The sequence below is a fragment of the Vombatus ursinus genome, unplaced genomic scaffold, assembly GCF_900497805.2.
Source record: "Vombatus ursinus unplaced genomic scaffold, bare-nosed wombat genome assembly UNPS02014809.1, whole genome shotgun sequence".
Taxonomy (NCBI): domain Eukaryota; kingdom Metazoa; phylum Chordata; class Mammalia; order Diprotodontia; family Vombatidae; genus Vombatus; species Vombatus ursinus.
In genome coordinates, this window is record NW_020954587.1 from 16,488,869 (window position 1) to 16,513,779 (window position 24,911).

General features: G+C 36.3%; 1 pseudogene; it reads left to right on the forward strand.

The window, feature by feature from the left end:
- Positions 1-1,549: 1,549 nt before the first annotated feature.
- LOC114052763 lies at positions 1,550-14,478 on the forward strand (annotated as a pseudogene).
- The last annotated feature ends 10,433 nt before the right edge of the window (positions 14,479-24,911 follow it).

Sequence of the window (24,911 nt, forward strand, 5' to 3'; positions counted from 1 at the left end):
AATACTCTACTTAAAATGTCAATGTTGCCTTTTTTACTCTTATGACTTTCCCAAAGCTGAATATTCAATACAAACTTGATAGTTGTTCATAGATGAGCAAGCTCATGTTGCAAAGAAAACTCTATTGTTTTATATTCTATGACAAACAATCTCAACTTCAGCAGAAGCATGTGCCACATGAGTAACAATTGAACACAAATTAAGCATTGTACCCTATAGTCTCTGCAGGTGTCCTAATCACTCCACCAGAGCTTCCATGTCAAATATACAGTGCCAAATGGATCTAATGAAATGTAAAAGTATGAGTAATGAAAAATCCCCGGTCAGTTGCTTATGAAGCGGCATTGTGAAGCATGCAGACTCAGTGCCTAGTAATGTGACCATGACTAAAGTCAAATAGACCCTCAACTACAAAGTGGAAGTTTGTCAAACCATACTGCATGTGACATTTTTGCCTCTCCAGCAAATTTTTCAAACAGTTGTGAAAATTATGAATAGGAAAACAACTCAACCAACTGGCCACTAGTGAGGAAAAAATTTAATTGAAGATTGCCAAACTGAGTTAGTTGGGAAGACAGGTGATATTTATAAGAGGTGTAATAACAGAAGCAGCAACCTTTGTATAGTTTCCAAATACCAAGCAGATGTCTTTATGTGTAACTGAAAACTTGAATGCTTAATTATTTCCAATGCAGAAAAATGTATTCTATTTATCACTGAAATAAAAAGGATAAAAAATGTAAACTAATAGTAAATGTAAATTTCATTTGAAAAATGCTTTGCATATGTAACCCCCTTTACCCAATGAATTAGACTTCCGCACAATGTGACAAAAAGCAGTTTTCTGAGCCAAGGACGATTTTGAGTTATGAGTGCTCTTGGAAAAAAACAGTTTACTTCTTCTCTTGTCTTCAAGGAAGATAAAGAGCAGAAATCTCATGATAACCGAGAGAAGATAAATGGTCCTCTACCTCCCAGCACCATCTCTACTGCTGCTGTGGTCACAAGATATGAGTATGCAGGCTACAGAATACCAAGACAAAAATAAAAAAGACTACAGCTGAGAGATTCAGAACCACCAAGAACCAATACAGGTTGGTGTTGGCCTACTTGATGAAAATAACAAAAGTAAACCTCTTGTCTCCCTTTCTCTTACTTCACTCTATCATTGAGCCTATAGCTCACTCTTTGTTTAACCTTTGTAAAAAGTCTGTTTGCTTCCTGTTTTGGCCATGTGTTCTGAAAAAAACAAAACAAAACTGATTTCTCTAAGATATCACTCTGTGTGTATTGTGTGTGTGTGTCCATGTGTATATGTGAGTGTGCGTATGTGTGTGAGCACACTTGTGCCTCATTGGCGGGATCTAAAAAAGGAGCAGCAAAGTAGAAGGTCATTGTTGCTTTGGCAGACACACACACACACATACAGAAAATTTTCTTTCTAAGCACTGGAATTTTTCATGAGATAAGGGCCCAAGATGAATCAGAGATTTTGGTACATATTTTATAGCTTTTCCAAATCAGTGTAAAGGTCACATGAATCCAGACCATGCCTAGGTATAACCTGAAGCAGCAACTGGGTAAGGAGTCAGCTGGAATTGCTTACCTTTGGCGGGAGGGTAACAACTTCCCTACCCATTGTTCTCTTCAGAAGCAGGTACAAAGGGAAAAGCCCTATCCACAAGAATGCCAAAAGAGATTTGCTGAGGGAGAGTGTCCCGGAGAGGGAAATATCTAGTGCTTTTCTTTAGCTAAGCAACTCCATACCAACACTACTGTGAGGCATACATTATTTCATTTGGTACTTAGAAAGCCCCTTTGAAGTAAGTAGGTCAATTATGATTTTTATCCATTTTGTAGGAAACTCAAGCTCATAGAGGTTCAGTGACTGCCTCCTGGCCAGAGAGCTAGAAAATGGTAGAGTTGAAAATCAAAACAAGGTATTCAGGCCTAGAGGCAGCTAGATGGTGCAGTGGATAGACTGATAGGCCTAGGATCAGGAAGAACTGAATTCAAACCCTGCCTCAGACACTTATTAGCTGTGTGACCATGAGATAGTCACTTAATCTCTGTCTGTCTCAGTTTCCTCATCTATAGAATTAATAGTACCTACCTCCCAAAGCTGTTGTGAGAATCAAATAAGATAATCTTAAAGTACTTAGCACAATGCCTGGCACATAGTAGGTGCTTATTAAATACTTATTCCTTCCTTCCATATCCAGTAGTCTTCCCAAGTACTTGTGTAAACTGCTGTGCTTCCTCAGCTATGTGTAGTGTTGAGGAAATTTGGTACTGAATAGCATACAGCTATCACCATCTGTTTTTAGCATTGAGTAAATGTCTACTGGTAGAACAAAAGACTTCCCCAGTGAGAATGGATAACCCAAAGGAACTCTCTAAAATAAAATATGGCCACAATGGAGGAACCTAGAGAGAGAGAAAGGGAGGGAGGGAGGGAGGGAGGGAGAGAGAGACACACAGACACAGACAGAGGAGAAGGAAGAAGAGGAGAAGGAGAAGAAGAAACTTATGCTATAGGATTCCATTTTTGAAATGAAGATCAGAGAGAAATGAAAAATGAGGAACAGGGTGGAATGGAAAGGACCACTTCAGAGGAGTCTCTCATTGGTTGTTCTTCCCTTGATAGGGACCTCTGACATAGATTCTCTGATATTTCATTACATGTTCCAGATAAAAAAGACATGATGATTCTAGTAATCATAAATATTTCAGAGTTGTAAAGGAAATATACTGAGGTAGGAAATCCCTTGAATGAAAAGAAATACATATATATCTAATTTTTAAAGATTATGGACCCAATTTGTATCCTTAAATTATTTGTTTTATATATATATATATATATGTGTGTGTGTGTATGTATGTGTGTACGTATATATATATATATGTATCTGTAGAATGTTAGAGACATAATTTTTTAATATGTTAGTTACATAGTTTTCATGGGTATGAAATAATTAACTGTGGTGCATATATTGGCCAATAGAGACACTCAGAATCACAGAATTTGAGAGTTGTAGGGCATCTCTGCAGTGATTTATTCCTCTCCAGGCATTCCTCCTGACTCTCCTGGCATTTCTTTACAATGCCTCAGAAACCTCTTCAACCTAGAAGCTCACTTCTCCCTTGGACTTCATACATTGGAAGTATCCTCTACCCTCTACCCTGTGCTCTCGCTGTCTAATTAGCTGGTTCCTTCCAGAGCCTCTCTTTTAAAGAGAAAGTGTGTGCCAGTCATGTTTTCATTCCTCTCCAAGATGCACTGTTCATTTTCCTGGACTTGTTGTTTTATAGCCAATATCGTTAACCAGTTGATATGATAATGGATAATAATTATTTAGCAATTAAAATATTGCAAAATGCTTTACATTTTTTAACTCTTTTGAGTCTCAAAAAAGCTCTACAAAGTAGGCACTCATAGTTTCCCCATTTTGCAGGTGAGGAAACTGAGGCAGGCAAAGGTTAAGCAATTTGACATTAAGCGCCAAGTCATATAGCTAATGTCTGAGGAGGATTAAAACTAAGGCCTTCTTGACACCAAGTATTATACTCCATCTACCATGTCACCTAGCTGCCTCATATCCTGTATCACTTAAACAATTAATATCTGGTTCCCTCTTGATGACATGTCCCTGATCACCCTTTCCAATTTTGGTTGCATTTTAAATCTGGAACTTCTTATTCTTGAGGTATCATAATGATTCTTGTTCAGTACTGTTACCCCCAGAGTCTCTTTCTATCATCATTGCTCCATTTTTGAGGCTAATTCCATAAAATATATCACCCAATTCAGAATTTGGTGAATCTTATCCATTAACTCCCAGGATATTCTACCTCCTTTCTCAATTGGTTCAGTTCCTGACTCACAATCTTTCTGCCCCAACTCCTGACCTATATTAGGAAACTTCAACATAGACAGATGGTTAGATTAAATGTAGAAATGTAGTCCTTTGTATACCTTAACATCCCAGTTACTTAGTCTACTTAGTTCTTAGTATTAAATTCTACCTCAGCTACAATGAGAGATGACCATACCCTTAATTTGGCCATCACCCACAAATATCCCACTTTTGTATTCATGAACTCCAAATTTCTTTTATCTAATCATATTTTTATGATTTTATATTCCATCTTTCCCTCTGCCTTACCCTGGTATTTATCTTCTCTGTGACCTCTAATCCCTCCACCCTTCTGTTTTTTTTCCCCTGAGGCCATTATCCCTGCACTGGCTACACTCTCCTTCTTTCCCTATGTTTACCTTTTGGTAAATCAGTTATATTTGACCTTATGTTCTCCACTTGAGTCACTTGTCCCCTTGTCTTATTACCAGTCATAGTCCTGATCATAATACTGGTCAACATGAAGTTTTAACTTGCTTCATTTTTCCATTTGGACTGGCTCACTGCTCCTTATACTATCTTATGTTCTCCACTCCTGGAGGGCCACTTACCACATTGATACCAGACTTGATGGGGAAACTCAATCATCTGTACAGCTACTGATTCTTTGAAATGTAAAAACTCAAGCCCAATGCCAGCTTCAACAATGCTAGCAGCAAGGATACAGTTATGTGCTATACACTGGTCATTTTCAACTATTTTGAAATGATTTTTGTTCTTTCCATTGACATTGTCATAGTGATTCTGTATATTGTTTTCTTGGTTATACTTACTTCACTTTGCATCAGTTCATATAAGTCACAAATACATACTTTCATGTGTTCATCATATTTGTTATTTCAGCACGATAATATTCCATTCTTTTCACCTATCACAATCTGTTTAGCTATACCTCAATTCATGGGAACTTAATATCTCAGTTCCTTTCAAAGCCCACTAAGTGAGGGGCTCATCCTGATCCTGTGACTAATCACCTTAGAAGCAAATTGTTTTGTTCAGCAGTGGTTCAGGGTATGCAGAAAGAGACCAAAGCACATGCCTAGCTCGATAATAGGTATCCCAGTCTGGAGGAACAAGGAGTTCCTCTGATTACCCTATTACATATAAATAATTTCTCCATAATACTTGAAGTTGTAATTTTTTATACTTTTAAATTTCTTGACTTTCATTTTGCATTTAAGTGTGGGAATAGATAGATTTGAAAACATATGATTTTTTAAGAAGATGGCCATAAACAAGATCTTCCTGTAAGATAATGACAATCCTCCTTTGGTGAATTAAATTCTATGAAAATTCACCATCAAATGGCAGCCAATGGCTGGTACCCTTTCACTGAATCACAACACTCCAGAATCTCAGAGCTGACCTCAGAGTTCATTTCCAAAGTGTGCCAGCATAAGAAAGCCCTTGGTGACATCCTGATACAGACTTTTGAATAAAGGCCATGTTGATCAAGCTCTCTGAATGAGTTGTTTCCTTCATAGAAACAAACCCTGTAGCCCTATAAACATGAAAGCAGTCCTATAGGTTGTAGCCTTATAAACATGAAGACATAAGTTATAGGTCTCCAGCTATTGATTAGAAAATTCAGTTGGCCATAGTAAATGTCAAAATGACAGAAACTAAGCATGGAAAAGAACAATGGGTATATCTAGATATAGCTCTAGGACAGATATGCTTGATGGAGGGGAATAGGGCTATGGATCTGAGGTGAAGCATCTTGCTCTTCTGGTAGATTTAATTCTGTTTCTTGACTACTAATAGCTAGTAATAATAATAGCTGTCATTTCTATAACACTAGTTTACAAAGGGCTTTTCATATATTATCTCTTTGTATTTTCACATCAACTATGAGAGGTAGGTGCTATAATCATACCCATTTCACAAATGAGGAAACTGATGCTGAGGGAGACATTTGCTCAGGGTCACACAATTAGGAAGTGTCTGAGGCAGTATTTGAATGCAGATCTTCCTAACTCCATGTCCCATGCTCTGTGACACCTAAACTATGCTAAAGTCTTTCCTGCCTTTTCTATTTAATCTCCTCTCTTCTTCAACTACTTTGTCCTTTATTTCCTCCCCTCATGCCCTTTTCTCTCTACCATGTCCTCCTTTTTCAAAATACAAAGTGTGTTAGGATTAGAGGCCTGACCAGAATTATTGGTACATAAAGCAGCTAATTGTGGCCAGCGGAAAATTTCAGTTCTTTTTGTATGATTAACTACAATTTGTTATGATGAGCATTCTTTAGATGTCACAGCAGAATGTTCTTAATATTTGCGGCTGTGACTATATGATCTTTGGCAGTTAACCCAAAGTTTTAAAATCAATCAATAAAAACAAGTCTGACAACTGTGCTTCCTTCTTGGTATGCTACAGCTGAGAAATATGACACAAAGTTACTTTGGGAATGAAACTGGAATGATTGTCACTGCACCTGATAGCACACACACACACACACACACACACACACACACGCACACACACACACATACACACACACATACATATCTAGTCAGAGTCAAGGCATGATTCTCCAAGATGGAAAATTTCTTGTAGAGAGAGGGACTCCAGTTTTTCCAAAAGCTGCTATTGGAATGCTGGGGGTAGATATAAAGGAGATACGCGGGATGTGTTGGCTAACAGTACTCCCTGAATTTTTGCCATATATGAGACCCACATAAGTAAGTAGAATGTTCGTGAGTACAGAAGAGTCCATCAGTCTGGAATCGGCTATGGTGATCTATATGTGTGTCCAAAAACCAGGTGCAAACATTTACATGAAAAAGACATGGATTGATGATAGTTCCTGTTGAAAGGATCTTTAGCATAATGCAATTTTGAAAAGACTTTTAGAATGCCACAATCCTGAAATGAATAAAAAGTGAAATAAAATGAATCAAAAATAAACTAATGTGACCTTTGGCATTAAGAGAAATATACTATTCAGTAGGAAGGAGGTGATAGTTCCACTGTATTTTGCCCTGATCAAACCACATACAGATGATTGTATTTTTAATACACCATTTTTTACAAATGACATTTACAAATGACACTCCTCCACTTCCTCTCCCTCTGTCCCACATCCCAGCATCCCTCCTCCCCTAACCCATGCCCCTCAATGTTGCTGTGTTTCTCCAGTCTAACTCTATATGTATTTACTTTGCCAGCTTTGTGGCTTAATTGAAAGAGTGCTACCAGGCAGGTCCTTGAATGGAAAAGCAGGATTCCCAGGATAGATAGCAACCCAGTTCAGTCTTTGTTGTCTTCTTCCTTAGAGGCAAAGTAAGAAGTGAATGGCCTCTGAGATCCAACGCCACTGACTGACTGATCTTTTGCATGAAAGGTTTTTTGTTTGTTTTTAGTTCAGTTTAGTTTTGTTTTTAATTTACCCTGAAGATTTCCTTGCTGACAATATAAGGCCAGTATCTCATGACAAGAAATCCCCAAAGACAGAGATTGCCAGTGGGTTCTCCCTCAGTGACTGGTGGAAGCAGAAGAAAGGGCTTCTGTCAGTAAGCCCCACCAAAGGGATGACAGAAATTTTGTGCCCAGGAACAGTGGCTGTGATGAGAAGGTGGTGAAAATAAACCACTCTGCTCTGCTATGGTTGGAAAGCAAAGCAAGAAATTCTGCTGTTTCCATTGCTGCATGGGAACTTGGCATTTCTGACAGCAGCTACTTCATTTCATAGAACATAATGGTTCCTGGGATGACTTTGAAGGCTTCAGCAAGGCTTCTGACAAGTCTGACACCCTGGAAATTCTGGAACAGTAGGCAACACCTAGAACATGTGGAAGTGATTTAAATTTTTAATTTAAATGTATTTTATTTTAATTGAATTTAATATATATATATAATTTTAATTTAATTTATTGTTTTATATTTTTATATTTATAATTTTACATTAATTAAATTAATTTTAATTAAATTTGAATGGATATGTCACAACTTCTTACAACTGGCTGCAGTATGATCGTTTACCCAGTATGAGGGAAACTGCTGCTGTTTCACCCAAGGCCAGTCTCAGTTATGAGACTTGTCCTTAAAGAAGTACAAGTACAGGGGGCAGAGCCAATATGGGGGAGTAAAAGCAGTGACTTGCTTGAGCTCTCCCCCAACCCCCTCCAAATACCTATAAAAATGGCTCTAAACAAATTCTAAAGCAGTAGAACCTACAAAAAGACAGAGTGAAACAAATTTACAGCCCACAACAGCCTGGAGGGTTGATGGGAAAGGTATATTGCACCAAATTGGGAGAGGAGCACAGTTCAGCATGGGGACGTGGGCAAGGCAGGCCTCAAAAAACCTAGGCAGGCCTCAGAGGACTGAATCATGAGCAGTTGTGGTGGTTTCCAGACTTCTCAACCCATGACAGCCAAGACAACTTAGAAAATCAGTGGGAAAAGTCTGTGACTGCGGTGAAAGAGAGAAGCATGGTCCCAGCACCAGTCCCCAAACTTGGCCCTGGAGTAGTGGCTCCTTCTGGAGCTTCCATCCCAAAGACTGAGGGGGAATCAGATGGCTGATTAGAGGGGGATTGCAGGGATCTCTCTGCTGGTGCAGGAATCTCTTGCTTTGTCTGTGCTTGGATCTGGTCACAGTTCTGGGTGGTGGTCCTGGGGTAAGGAGGAGGGCTGGCATGGTGGAACTTATAGTGGTGGTGGACAGGAAATCTTCCTCACAGTTCCAAGGCAGAAAAGAGTGTTTGTGGTCACTCATAGACCAGAACACAGGCCAGGAAAGGAGTAAACACTTCGCCCTTTATCATACCACTTTGGAAGAACTGAAAATAAATAGGTCCCTAGAAGTATCTCTGAAAACAGCTGCACAAAACCCCTGAAGCTTGAAACATTACATTCTCCACACTGGAAGCAGACCTCTACATTAACAAAGAGTTTAAAACTCAAGTAATTGGCTGGGATCATGAATAAACAAAGGTCCAAAAAAAGTCAGACTATTGAATCTTTCTTTGGTAACAAGAAGATCAAAACATACATCCAGAAGAAGACAACAAAGCCAGAGCTCCTACATCCAAAGCCTCCAAGAAAAATATGAATCAGTCCCAGGCCATAGAAGAGCTCAAAAAGGAATTTGAGAAGCAAGTAAGAGAAGTAGAGGAACAATTGGAAAGGGAAATGAGAGTGATGCAAGAAAATCATGAAAAACAAGTCAATAGCTTGCTAAAGAAGACCCCCAAAATACCAAAGAAAATAACACCTTAAAAATAGCCTAACCCAAATGGCAAAAGGGGTCCAAAAAGCCAATGAGGAGAAGAATGTCCTAAAAAGCAAAATTGGCCAAATGAAAAAGGAAGTCCCAAAGCTTACTGAAGAAAATACTTCCTTAAAAATTAGAATGAAGCAATCAAAAGCTAGTGACTTTATGAGAAATCAAGACACTGCAAAACAAATCCAAAAGAATGAAAAAATAGAAAACAATGTGAAATATCTCATTGGAAAAACAACTGACCTGGAAAATAGATCCAGGAGAGAGAATTTAAAAATTATTGGACTATCTGAAAGCCATGATCAAAAAAAAGAGCCTAGACATCATCTTTCAGGAAATTATCAAGTAAAATGGACCTGATATTTTAGAACCAGAGGGCAAAATAGAAATTGAAAGAATCCACCAATCTCCTCCTGAAAGAGATCCCCAAAGGAAAACTCCTAGGAATATTTCAGCCAAATTCCAGAGTTCCCAGATCAAGGAAAAAATATTGCAAGCAGCCAGAAAGAAACAATTCAAGTATTGTGAAAACACAATCAGGATAACACAAGATTTAGCAGCTTCTGTATTAAGAGACCACAGGGCTTGGAATATAATATTCCAGAGGGCAAAGGAGATAGGATTACAACCAAGAATCCCTACCCAGCAAAGCTGAGTATAATTCTGCAGGGGAAAAAAATGATCATTCAGTGAAATAGAGGACTTTCAGGCATTCTTGATGAAAAGACCAGAGTTGAGTAGAAAATTTGACTTTCAAATACAAAACTCAAGTGAAACATGAAGAAGTAAACAGGAAGGAGAAATCATAAGAGGCTTACTAAGGTTGAACTGTGTACATTCCTGCACGGAAAGATGATATTTGTAACTCATGAGTCCTTTGTCAGTATTAGGGTAGTTGGAGGGAAAAAGTTATATGTATGTGTAGATAGATAGATAGAGGGCACAGGGCGAGTTGGAGATGAAGGGGTGATTCTGGAGAATAAAATTAAATGGTGAGAGAGGATTATACTAGGAGAAGGAGAAAGTGAGTGATAGAATGGGGTAAATTATCTCACAAAAAAATAGACAAGAAAAGGTTTTTACAGTGGAGGGGAAATGGGGGAAGGTGAGAGGGAATAAGTGAATCTTATTCTCATAGGATTTGACTTAAGGAGGGAATAACATACACACTCAATTGGGTATGGAAATCTGTCTTACCCTACAGGAAAATGTAGGGGGGAAAGGGACAAGAGAGCAGGGGGATGATAGAGGGGAGGGTAGTTTGCGTGAGGGGATAATCAGAAGCAAACACTTCTGAGGAGGGACAGGGTCAAAAAAGAGAATAGAATAAATAGGGGACAGGATAGGATGAAGGGAAATATACTTAGTTTTTCACGTCATGACGACTATGAAAGTGTTTTGCATAACCACACATGTATAACCTGTATTGAGTTGCTTGCCTTTTCAATGATGGTGGTGGGAAGGGAGGAATGGAGAAAATTTGGAACCCAAAGTTTTAAAAACACATGTTAAAAATTTTCTTTCACATGCAACTGGGAAATAAGAAATCCTGGAAATGGGGTGTAGAAATCTATCCTGCCCTATAGGAAAATAAAAGGGGAAGGGGATAAGAGAAGTGGGGGGAGAGATGGAAGGGAGGGTAGATTAGGGGAAGGGGTATACAGAATGCATGCCATCTTAGGGTGGGAGGAGGGATGAGATGGGGAGAAAATTTGGAACTCAAAATCTTGTGGAAGTGAATTTGAAAACTAAAAATAAATATTTTTAAAAGTACAACAAATAACCTAGGATATTTGCAAATTACACCATTTTCTAGACAAATACAATGAAGAAAATACTAGCTGCAGCCCTATAAAGAAGCATTTTTCCCTCTGACTCCCCAAAACTGTACTCCAAGATGAAGATAGCACTGCTACTTCAAGATGCCTCTAGAGTAAATCTCATTGCCAAGACAATTTCTTACTTATTTTTGGAATAGATGCTACTCAAAGAGATCTTTCAGGAGATAAGAAGATCATTCTAAAAGATTCAAACCTGAAAGAGACTGAAGAGTTAACAGAAGTACAGACAGTTCTTGCTTTAAATAAATTTGCATTACTCAAATTAGACTTTACAATTCTGAAAGAAATCCACATTCAAAAAACAAAACAAAACAAAACAACCCACCTTTGTTAACTTTACAATGCTGAGCTCTTTCTCAACTCCTGTCCCTCTGCTCAGCTGAGGCCCCCTTCCCCCCCCAAAAAATTACTCTAAGTGAAAGCAGAAGAAAGGACAGGCATAGAAACCACCACCTCACAAGTGAGAGATAGGGTCTTGGCTTGAGACCTCCAGTGCTGGCAGTGGAGACCTTTGCCCACTTAGTCCACCTACCTCATGTCTTGCACCCTGGTCCCTGGAGGCATCTTTCTTTGGGTGTTTGGTGTCTGTCTGCTCCTCCTCCTGCTACTCTTGCTTCTCTATGCCATTGTACCAGGTACAGGGACTCCATTCACAAGCTCATGGTCCCTTTCCTGCTTCCCTCCCTCTCTCTCTTCTTCCCCCAAGACAGTGGGTAAATTTGTATTATGTAAAAATCACTTTAGAGGTTTGCTGAATGATCTACTTACATAAAGTGATAATTGTCTGTAAATGGTTTTAATCTTAATAATTGCAAGGCCCTAATTCAAACCAAATTTTCTGGCTCCTCAGCTCCCCAGCACGGAAGCCTGTTTATGTAGAACTTGTTTTTGAAGAAGTCTCCTTCCAGTGGAAATATGCAATACATAACAATTCCAAGAAAGAAAAAATGTTTTACTGCTCAGAATCTAAAAATAAAAAGAAGTTTAATAGTCATGTTTATTAAAGAAAAAAATATTTTTTTATCTTTGAAGAAAATCTTACATTTTGCTACTGATTTGGTACTGGAAACTAGAAATCATAGACATCTTTAAGGGAATAAAGGAGACATTCTCTCACTTTCCTATGGCCACCAGTTTGCCTTTGAATTAGTCATGGGCAAAAATCGAGACTTTCCTTTAAAGAGCATGCTCTCCATTTTTAAATGTTTTGGCCACCCCCAGTTTGCCACTAGCAAATGAAGGCTTCTTTTGCAAACTTTGCTTTAGTTCTCTAGTCAACAAATACCTAGACAAAGCCTTGGAAAGGAATGCGTTGTCACTTTAAGCTTCAGGATACCATATATTTAACAAAGTTGCTGAACCCCTGCTCTAGGTAGCTAGTAGAGATGCAAGCATCGGTAGCCTGCCTCTGGGGCTCATTCCATGGTAGCAGCACAAGCTTAAAGATCATGAATGGCTGAGGGAAAAAAAATGTGAATGTTTTCAGTGTTATCCTGTTCTGCATACCTATTTTATTTATTTTCAGGTGACATACTATGGCTAAGCCACGATGATGTCCTTGTGGAGATGTCTGTTTAAATTATATCATGCTTTTTTGCAATATGTTAAAATATTGTACAGAGCAGGTTAAAAATATATTCTGACTAAAAGATGAGGGGAAACCTAGAGTATCTCCCTGAAGCATCTTAATCATAAATTAAGTTGTTTTTCCATAAAATTATTTGTTTTTAAGGGTCTTTGAGATACCTCGATCTTCTGTTTGGACATAAAACTCACTGCTGTGTGTTGTGCACCAAATTTGGAATAATTTGACATTTTCCTATGTAACTGCTGACCTTGACAAAGCAACACTCCTGGCAACAGTTTTGTTCCATTTTAAACTTTGTTTTATGAGACATCCAAATGAAAACTTTCTCCATGTCTTCCCTGAAGAATTACCCACTTTTAAAAATGGCAAGAGTCAACAAATCCACATTGACTTTTGTAACATTTTATCAAATAAGATTCCCTGGATCCAAAAAGTCCAAAATAAAATAAACAAAAAATGCCAAATGACATTAACAAACTAGAAACTTTCCAGAAGAGGACAAACAGAAAATGAAGGGATTAGAAACATTTCTTTATGAATTGCAGAGACAATTTTTATGCTAAATATTAGGTAAATTTTCCTAAAATTTAGAACTATTCAAAAATGCAAAGGTTTGCTTTAGGAAGAAATAGATAGGCAACCACTTGCTGAGGATGTTATGGAAGGACCTCTTAGTCAGATATGAATTAGACTATATGACCTCTGAGGTCCTTTCAGCTCTGAGAATCTGCGATTCTATGGCCATTTTGCTTAAGCTAAGGACATAGAGCGGTCCTATTAGGCTGTGAGCTTCTTGAGAGGAGGGACTGTTATTATGCCTTTATTTGTATCCCCAGTGCTTAGCACAGTGATTGACACATAATAGGAATTTATGAGATGATTCTTGAATTGTCCTGCCATAAATAGGGAGTTCTTTTAGTTATTTCCTGAATTTTCAATTAATGTGCAACGATGAAAGAGATCTGTATTGATGACTATGACCTGGGTTTAAATTTAGATCTGACACTAATCTCTGTAGACCTCACTTAACCTCTGTAAATGTCCATTTTCTCAGTTGTGTGTGTGTGTGTGTGTGTGTGTGTGTGTGTGTGCGCATCTGTTCAGTTGGAGGGTAGATGAGCATTGGGCTAGATAACTTCTATGAGTCTCTCTAAATTCTAACACTCTTTGATTGCATGTATAAATGAAGGTCATATTTAGTTGTGTCAGCTGCTTTCTTGGGACCCAATCTGCTAGTGTGAGTGGGGTTTGAGAGAGTATTATGCCCAGAGGCATACTATATATATGGAACGAGGTTGCTAGTCCTCATTGTATAATTTTATTAGATTTATTTTATATATTTAGATTGATGCTGTTAATTCATAAATCATATAATTTTGAGATCTTCAAGTAATAGAATCACAATTCTTTCACAATCTACCACTATAAACTATTCAACCTTAGCTAAGCTGTTCAATATCTCTGTATCTCAGATCTTTTGCTGAAAGATAAGAGTTAGACTTACTAAGCTCTTTGGTAATAAAATTTAAAACAAACATTACCTTTTTTGAAGTAGCCTCTCCTTTGCAACAGATTACTTTTGTGTTGGATATATCTTCTTTTTATGCCTAACACTCCCTTCCTTTTTTGAAATCTTCTATGCTCAAAAGCTTTCAAGTTATAAATTTCCATATTCCTTTTCTCAGGGGGAGTGAGTCATATTGTCCAATCCTTCTCAGACATGAGAAATACGAAACCAGTCAGATGCACCTATTCTCCCTCCCTATAAAACCTCCTGCCCATTACTGATTTGTTGGGATCCCAGCAGGTGGGCTGTTCTAGTGTGGGTGTTTTTGGAGTGTTGACTTCCAGCAACAGTGTGGGAGGCTGGTGTGCAGGCCTGGTGGAGAATATTAAACCTTAGCCATTTCCTACTTAAAAGACCTTAAGATAAAAACATGTAAAGTCTGAAGAGCAACTGCTCCCTAAGACCATTGTTGAATTCTCCTCTCCCTCCTACCAGAGCCCAGGAACCAGCATGCCCAAGGATTTTGGACCATTCTGGAAGTACCGTTCTCCTAAATTGCATTCTACCTCCAACCCCCAAACCTATCACTGTAAGTCTTTAGCCTTCATTTTTATGAATTAAAATATGCCCTTAATGAAAAGCCTCTTGTTTTTAGGATCATTAGTCAATCTCATTCATCTCTCTCATTCTCAAAGCTATTGTAATGAAATAAGACAAGCTGTAACTGTGATTCTACAATTCAATTCAACAAATTCAAATCAACAATCATTTACTAAGTGCTTACATAGTCTTTCCTCTGAAAGAGTTTCCAACCAGTAAATTCAGTTTTTATTTTATTTTATTTTTTGTCATAAACCCCTTTGGTAGCCTTTGGACCCTATCTCAGAATAAATAAAATTCATGTTCAAATGAAACCAATTAGAATGATACACCAAAAAATATTTTTAAAAGAACAAATTTGCAGACCCAAGGTTGCAACCCCTCTACTAGTGGAAAATTCATACGTATTTCACTCATAGACAGAATAGAAAAAGCATGGTCTTTAGGATAAGAAGACCTGGGTTCAAGTCCTGCCTTTCTCACTTACTGTGACCTTGGACAAGTTGCTTCACTCCTCTGAGCCTTACTTTTCTCATTTTTAAAATGAGAGGGAGAATGGTATTGGACTTGATGGGTTCTATTGTCCTTTCCATCTGTAAGTTTAGGAACCTATAGAAAACAAATTTAAAAAATCTCCATTGAGTATGGATGGTTGTAATTCAAAAACTCCAACATCAAAGTATTCTTTATCCCTTTAAGATTTACATTTTTAAAAATTGGATGACTGCTACTAACAGACAATTTAAAAAAAAAAAGACAAGGGAACTTCTTACCACAAAGCTGAGTTTATTGTGAAAAGGGCATGTGGAAATGTAACCCAGTCCTATCATCTTCCAAGATAAAAATCTTGAGGTATCCTTCAGATACTGTAATATGCTTTGAACTTTGGCTCAAACTATTTCCAGGAACATCCCTCATTTCCACGAGGGGTAGATACCAAATAAGACAGTACACTACAAATCATTTGTTTAAAGTCACTGAAGGAAGGGGGAAAATCAGTCGGCTGTTTATTAAAACCAGACGATGATGTACAATGATTTGTCTGGAGCACTTCTGAGCTGGGCCAGTTTCTACTTCTCTTTGACAGCTGTACATTCTTTCCTTCCTGTATTGTTTGAACTGTGTCCAACAGTGCAATCATTAAATCTTTGATAGCTGTTGTTTAAATACCAAGAAAAAAATGGCATTTTGTTTTAAGTAGGAAGAGGAGATGAATCTTATATTACATTAAAGGAGTTACTGCTTATTAGATCATTTTCACCAGGTTTCAGTGGAGTGCCTCTGGTCATTTCCATCGTCTCCTAACACTTTTCCCACTACACAAATGTTGGAAATTGTATTTGCCTTTTTTTTTTACCTCTTGTATTCTCCCTATGGTGGAAGGAAAACATCATGAAACACCTGGTCTTACTCATATCAGCATAGACAGTTTTCAGGGGGTGAAATCTTTTGAAATGCTTACTACAGAAAATGAATAAAGGAATGAATGAAAACAAAAAGCATGCATTAAGGGCTTACTATGTGGAAAGTACTGTGGAAGTTTACTTTCTAATGAGTTAAACATCACATATGGAAGCTTTCAGCTACAACTCAATTGGAAAGGTCTCATTAGCAAAGCTTATTCTTTAATGTCATTTTCACTGATGAAGTCATATCAGTTTCTAATAATGAACCATTTGACAATGCCAAGGACTTTACTGATAAGAACTTACTTTTCTGTGTCTTCAATAGATGTAGCTGTAATACCTGCAGGAACAGTTAGTTGCCAGGCTATATCTCCACAGGGGTTGCATCCCAAGAGGATGGATGCAGACAATGGGGCTGGAAGAATTGCTATTTCCAAGGGTCAGAAAAAGGGAAACTGAAAAATGTTGATTCAGGAGGCTTCAAGGAACATCATCACTCAGGGAAAAAATATATGGATTTTTTTGAGATTGATAACCACTTGATGTGTAATGTAACAGAGCCAGGGGAGTGCATAAAGGGTTATAAAAATTCAATATTTTCATTTTCAGGGCTTCAAAAACACCTGACATTAGAATTACTTTCATATACCAGTGTCTAATCTAAATGGTTCTTTTATTCTAATTCTTCACCTATACACTGTTTTATTTTAATTCATTAAGATGTGGATACTAAATTTTTCAAAAGAACACTACTCTTTTAAAATAGATATCCCAGTGCTAGACTTCTACATTTCAATGAGATAATTTTTAAAACTTTATTTCTAGATGAAAGGCAGTGTCAAATAGTGATTCAAGAGGAAAAGGGAAGAGAAGGGAATAAGCATTTACATAGTACCTACTATGTGCCAGGCACTGTACTCAATACTTTACCAATATTATCTCATTCAATCCTTACAACAATCCTGTGAGGTAGGTGCTATTGTTATCCCTATTTTATAGTTGAGATAACTGAGGTGAACAAGAGTTTAAGTGATTTCCCATAGTTAAAAAGTGTCTGAGATCAAATTTGAATTCAACTCTGCTTGATTTCAGGCCCAGTACTCTGCCCACTGAATCACTTAGCTACCAGGATCAGGAAAAACTTTGTTTAAGTCCTGCTCTAACATGTGTTAGCATGTGACCATGGGCAAGTCACTTAACCTTTTTTGTATCTAAAGTAATGAATTACAATTGCCCATCTTCATGAGTGCAAGGAGTTTCCACAATAGAAGTTCTTTAAGTCAATGAAATTTCAGATCTGATTCTACCTACATAAATTTGGACCAAAAATAAGACAAAACACAATTAAAATTCTAGGCAACTTTAATACAGGGGTAATTTAAAATTCACCATCACCAGATAACCTGTACAAGGCAGGACATAATTATAGTTTAACCATAAATTGCCCCCTCTTTTTCCATTTCAATATAGCAAATGCAAAATTAGTTCACCAATCTAGCATCTGTTCATCTCTTTCCTTTGAAGATCTCATTTGAACAAGACTAAAACTGACCTAGGTTCCCATTTAAATGACAATTTTTTTCATAACACTTCAACAGTATGAAAAGGAATCTTGTCTACATGGAAATTGGCTTCTTGGTGTTTCTTATACTATCTCAGGTCAGATAATGTTCTGGTTCATAAGACTTTTTTTTTTAATAATGTTTTAGTGATTGGTATGAAAAGCCATTTAAAAAAATTCTTCACATCAGTAATAATTTAAGCAAATTTAAACAATTCTGAGCTGCCTCTTCTCACCAATCACATTGGTAAAGTTGACATAAAGACATGACAATTTTTGGAGAGGATATGGGCCAGACTCTTGGCAGAATTGTGAATTAATCTAGGCTTCCTGGTTGGTGACCTCAAAAGTCACCAATATATGTATACCCTTCAATCCAGCAATTTTACTATTAGGCTAATGGTAAGAGTTGAAGTGATTTCCATTAACTGAATCCAATATTAAATAGGTCAAAAGTAGATCTGTTTAGTTAGGTCATCAAACATATGGACAACTAAAATCCTATTTCATTTCTACACTGAAATCCCACATTTCATTACTACATCAGATATGTTGCAGGCAATCCCAATCACCAAATGAAATCATCATATGATCAGCTTTCATTTCACCATCCCTCAAGTAATGGTCCCAGTATAGAAATGTAATAGGGCATATTGGCAACTGCATCTATAAAAATATGGTATTTGAATAGATGTTGACATTCCTGAGATAAGAAATTAAATAATAATAGGAAGGGAATACAGCATCTTTAAAACTTCCCAAAAGATTTTCTTTGTGGAAGAATATCCCTGATACTGAACCTTTTGTTATCTTTGTGACATGTAAATTTCTTTTCCTTTATTAGTCCATTGTGATTTCTTTAAAATGTCATCACCTTGTAGTTTTGTAAGTGTAAGATTTTGTAAACTCAATGTTTTAATCTGTAATTTAGTCTGTTTACTAATTTATTCTAACTTAGTCTATTCAACTTTAATTGAAGGAATCATGAGATAATCAATCTATTTCACTAGGCCTAAGTGACCTTTATAGCCTAGAGTGCCATTAAACATTGTTATATGTTAAAAAAAAAAAACACTGTCATTCTGATATACCCTTCTCTAGAAAGGCTTTGTCAGAAACTCCAATCTTTGTTCAGGGTTATTTTTTCTACCTCTTAAACCTGTGCTTAAGCATAATAAAACCTAGATTTTTACCTTTATAATTTCTGTTTTATAATAGATGTATTTGTCAGTGGTAGCTTATCATATAAACTCAAAGGGGAGGTATTTCTCATGTAACAGCAGTGAAGAGTCTTTTAGTTGGCTGAGAATCCAGAAGGACTGGTGACCCATGAGTTGATGACCAGGAATTGAGTCTACACTTAAAAGTAGTGGCTTGCACCTCCATTCTTATTGAGAGGAAGAAGATTCTTCTACTGGCTAAACCATCTATGAGAATATGGCACCCTGTTTCTTTTGTGTAATCAAGTATAGGGAATTGAAATTTACAAAGGTATGAACATATGAACTTCAAAAGGTAAGGAGAGGCATCAGAAGTCATCTTGATAACCAGTGTTCTTAGCAATGAAAGTGCCTGCCAACAGATGTGGAAAGACATTTAAGTAGCAGCTTAAGAAATCATAACCCTTTATGATAGAAAGAAATGCTAGCTATAGATGGTAAAAAAAGAACCAATCCTTAGAGCTCAGAAGAAAAGCATAACTAGAGGGATCTTAATGAGAACTCTCCAAAAGGAAAAAAAAAACACCTCTCAGGGAAAGGGTCTTGAAGTCCCATTTGCTCAGATTCCAAGTTAAGAACCCTTGTGTAGGAAGCCAAGATAGTGGAGAAGAAAAAGCTGAGCTCTCCCAACATTCCCCTCCAAACAACATTAAAATCACACCTCAAATCAAATTTTGGAATGACAGAGCTAATTAAAGATCAGAGTGAGACATTCTTCCAGCCCAAGACTACATGGGAGGTCAGAAAGGGAAATTTGTGACATGAGAGAAAAGGCTAGCCCAGAGACCACATGGATAAAACACCAATGTGGTGGAAACAGAAGCACCAACAGTTTCAGGAACTCTCAAGTCAGAGATGGTGATGGGATCTGGCAACTGTCAGAAAGAGATTACAGGATATCCCTGTGCTTGCACTGGAGGCAGGGTCAGACTCATTTTGTGACTCCATTGCCTGTACACCTTTGTGGGTCATGGTTTAAGGGTAGAAAAGAGTACTTTTAGTCAGGAGGTGGGGAGAGCCCTGAGGAGCAATTATTTGGGAACTACATTTCCTACACTGACTTCTGGGTCATAGTTCAAGGGCAAAGAGGAGCATTTCCAGTCAAGAGTGATTAAAAGCCCTGAGAAGCAATATCACTTCCAGTACCAAAGGGTCAGGAACCCTGAGAAATATTATCATTTTCAGTCCCCAAGGGAGGAGCCCTGAGAAACAGTATTGATTACAATCCTAAGTGACCAAGGGCACTTAGTGACCTGGGTAAAAACCAGTGTTCAAACCAAGATAGCAGTTACCACATTTCTCAGATCACACCACCTTGGAAGCATTGAAAACATCCAGACCCCAAGAACTAGATCTGAAAAAAGAAGTGTGAAAAAATCTGAAGCTTGAGAAAAGTGCTCCAACCCACCCCCAGCTAAGAACAGAGTCCAACATTAGCATAAAGTTTTAAATGAAGAAATTGGGTGAAAAAATGAAAAAACAACAACAATAAAGAACCTGACCATAGAAAGTTACTATGGTGACACAGAAGTTCAAAACACAAACTCAGAAGACAATGAAGTCAAAACAACCACAAGCAAAGCCTCGTAGGAAAAAAAGTGAATTGGACAAGAATTCCTGGAAGAGCTAAAAAATGTGTTTCAAAATCAAATAAGAGTGATTAAGGAAAAATTAGGTAAAGAAATGAAAGTTAAGGGAGAAAATAATGAAAAGACAACAGGTGGGTAAAATAAGCTCATACACAAAAATATACTGAAGAAAATAATACTTTATAAGACAGAATTGGCCAAATGGGAAAAAAAAACATACAAAAATTCATTAATGGAAACAACTGCTTAAAAAAAACAGAATTGACCAAGTGGAAATAGAGGTACAAAAGCACACTGAAGAAAATAATTTCTTAAAAATTGAAATTGGGCAACTGGAAGCTAATGACTCCATAAAGTATCAAGAAAAAATAAAGTCAACCAAATAAACAAGAGTAGAATATGTGAACTATCTCAGTGGAAAAACAATTGATCTGAAAAATAGATGCAGGAGAGAGAATTTAAGAGTTATTGGATTACCTGAAAGCCATGAACAAAGAAATAGCCTAGACATATTTCAAAAAATTTTCAAGGAAAACTTTCCTGATATCCTTGAACCAGAGGGTAAAATAGAAATTGAAAGAATCCACTGATCACCAACTAAAAGATATTCCAAAATGAAAACTCTAGGAATATTATTGTCAAATTCCAGAGTTCCCAGTTCAAATAGATAATATTTCAACCAGCAAGAAATAAATTATTCAAATACCATAGAGCCACAGTTAGGATCATGCAAGATTTAGTAACTACCACATTAAAGGAGCAGAGGGCTTGGAAAATGATGTTTCAAAAGGCAAAGGAGTTAGGATTATAACCAAGAGCAAACTACCTAGCAAAACTGTATATAAACTTTCAAGAGAAAACCATGTATATTTAATGAAATAAAGGAGTTTCAAGTGTCCCTGATAAAAAGATCAGAGCTGAATAGACATCAACATTCAAAAGAAGCAGAAAAAGACAAGAGAAATTGTAAGGGATTCAATAAGGTCAAACTGTTTACCTTTCTACATGGGAAGGTGTAGAAAAGTAAAAATGTATCTTTGAAGAATTTCAACATTATTAGCACAGTTAGCAGGATTCTACATAGAAAGAGGGTTTAGGGGTGAGTTGATTATGTTGAGATGATGTGGAAAATGAATAGGTAAGAAGGAGGGTTGTTTTGGGAGAAGGCAAAAGGGAGAGAAACAATGTGAAAATCATCTCACCTAAAATAATTGTGTAAGAAAGCTTTTACAGTGAAGGGGTAAATGCTGCAAGCACAGGGAAGGTTATATTTGAACCTCACTCACATATAAATTGACTCAAAGAAGAAAACACATCTCTATATACTCAATTGATAATTGAAATCTAGCTTAACCAACATGAAAATAGGAGGGGAAAGGGATAAGAAAAAGGGTTGAGTAGACATAAGGGAGGAAAGATAAAAAAAGGCAGTGGTAAGAAGCAAAAAATACTTTAGAAGAAAAATGAAAAAAGAGAAAGAAGTATAAAAAAAAGAAAATAGGATGGAGAGAAATGCAGTTAGTAATCAAAACTGTGAATATAAATGCAATTAAACAAAGTAGATAGCAGAATGGATTAGAAACTGGAATCCAACAATATGTTGTTTATAAGAAACACACTGGAAACAGAGACACAAATGGAGTTAAAATAAGGAGCTAGAGCAGAATCTATTATGTTTCAGCTAAAATAAAAAAGGTAGGGAAAGCAATTATGATCTCGGACAAAGCAAAAATAGACCTAATTAAAAGGAATGAGCAGGAAAACTACATCTTGCTGAAAGGAATTATAGATAATGAAGTAATATCAATATTAAACATATGCATCAAATGGCATAGCATCCAAATTCTTAAAGGAACAGTTAAATGAATTATTGGAGTAAATATATAGTAACACTATACTATACTGGTAAGACTATACTAGTGGGGGACTTCAGCTTTCCCTTATCAGAGTTAGATAAATCTAAACATAAAATAAATAAGAAAAAAGTCAAGGAGATGTGTAAAATGTTAGAAAAGTTATATATAATACACCTCGGGAGAAAATTGAATATAAATAGAATGTAGTATATCTTTTTCTCATCTGAACATGGCACCTTAAAAAAAAAAGACCATGTATTAGATCATAAAAACCTCACAAACAAATGCAGAAAAGCAAAAAATATTAAATGCATCATTTTCAGACCATGATGCAATAAATATTACATTTAGTAAAGTGCTGTAGAAGCACATATTAAAAACTAATTGGAATCTAAATAATCTAATTCTAAAGAGAGAGTCAAAGAACAAATCATACAAACAATAATTTCATTAAAGAGAATGACAGCAATGAAATGACATTATAAAATTTATGAGATGAAGCCAAAGCAGTACTTAGGGGAAAAAATACACACACACACGCACACACACACATTTTTATATAAATATAAATATATGCATATATGTGTGTGTGTGTGTGTGTGTGTGTGTGTGTATAACTACATCAATGAAAGAGATAAAAATAGCAAAGCAATGAATTGGGTGTACAATTAAAACCAAAACTAGAAAAAGAACAAATTAAAAATCCCCAATTAAACACCAAAGTGGAAATACTGAAAATCAAAGGAGAATTTAATAAAATTGAAAGTAAAAAAAAAAATTAAAGGTGGAATTTATACCAGGAATGCAAAGCTGGTTCAATATTAGAAAAAAAAAATCTATCTAGTTGACTATCAATACCAACAACAACAAAAAACATATGATAATATAGATAGGTACAGAAATTTTTTTTCATTAAATGCAACATCCATTCTTACTAAAATAACTAGAAAACACAGGAATAAATGGAGCTTTTCTTAAAATGATGAGTAGTATCCATCTTAAACCGAGATCAAGCATTATCTATAATGGTAATGCTTCCCAATAAGATTAGAGGTGAGGCAAGGATGTCCATTATCACTCCTATTATCCAATATTGTCCTAGAAATGTTGCCTATCACAATAAGACAAGAACAAGAAATTGAAGAAATAAGAATAGGTGATAAGAAAACAAAACTATCATTCTTTGTACATGATATGATGATATACTTAGAGAACTATAGAAAGTCAACTAAAATTGGTTGAAACAATTATCATCTTCAGCAAAGTTGCAAGAAATAAAATAAATATAGATCATCAGCATATCTATATACTACCAACAAAACCTAGCCAAAATAGATAAATTCCATTTAAAATAACTGCAGTCATTTTAAAATACTTGAGAGTTTACCTGCCAAGATAAACCCAGAGATCATATGAACACAATTACAAAACAGTTTTCACACACAAAAGGACAGATCTAAACAATTGGAACAATATTAATTACTCATAGGTAGGCCAAGTCAACATAATAAAAATTGCAATACTACCCAAGTTAATTTCCTTATTTAGTGCTATACCAACCAAACTACCTAAGAATTCTTTTATAGAGCTACAAAAAATAATAACAAAATTAATACGAAAGAACAAAAGGTCGAGAATATAAAGGAACCAATGGAAAAAAGAAAATGTGAAAAGAGGTGGTCTCACAGATTTCACATTATATTACAAAATGGCAACCATCAAAACAATCTGGTACTGGCTAAGAAATATAATAGTGGATCAGTGGAATAGATTAGGAACACAATGTACAGTTGTAAATGACCACAGTCATCTAGTGTTGGATAAACTGAAAGATCCAAGCTCTTGGGGTAAGAATTTAACATTTGACAAAAATTACTGGGAAAACTGGAAAACAATTTGGCAGAAACTAGGCCTATGCCTACATACAGCATATATCAACATCTCATACTGTACACCAAGATAAGGTCAAAATAGATAAATTATTTAGACATAAAGGATGATACCATAAGTAAATTAAGGGAGCATGGAAAAATCGTACCTGTCAGATCTGTGGATAAGACAAGAGTTTATGACCAAACAAAAGACAGAGGAGATTGTGGGAAGTAAAATAGATTATTTTGATTATATAACATTAAAAAGCTTTTGCATAAACAAAAGTAATGTAGCTAAAATTAGAAGAAAAACAGAAACTCTTGCAAAAGTCTTCATTTTTCAAATATATAGAGAACTGAGCCAAATTTATAAAAAAATGATAAATGTCCAAAAGATTTGAACAGTTTTCACAAAAAAAAGAAATCAAAGCTATCAATAGTCATACAAAAATGCTCTAAATCACTACTGATCAGAACAATGCAGATTTTTTTTTGTTTTGTTATTGCTAGGCAATGGGGTTAAGTGACTTGCCCAGGTTCACACAGCTACTAAGTGTCAAATGTCTGAGGCTGGATTTGAACTCAGGTCCTCCTGATTCTAGGGCTTGTGTTAGGCTTGTGCCCCGCAACAATGCAGATTAAAACAACTCTGAGATACCATATCACATATGTCAGATTGATTAACATGACAAAAAAGGAAAATAGCTAATGCTGGAGGGGATATGG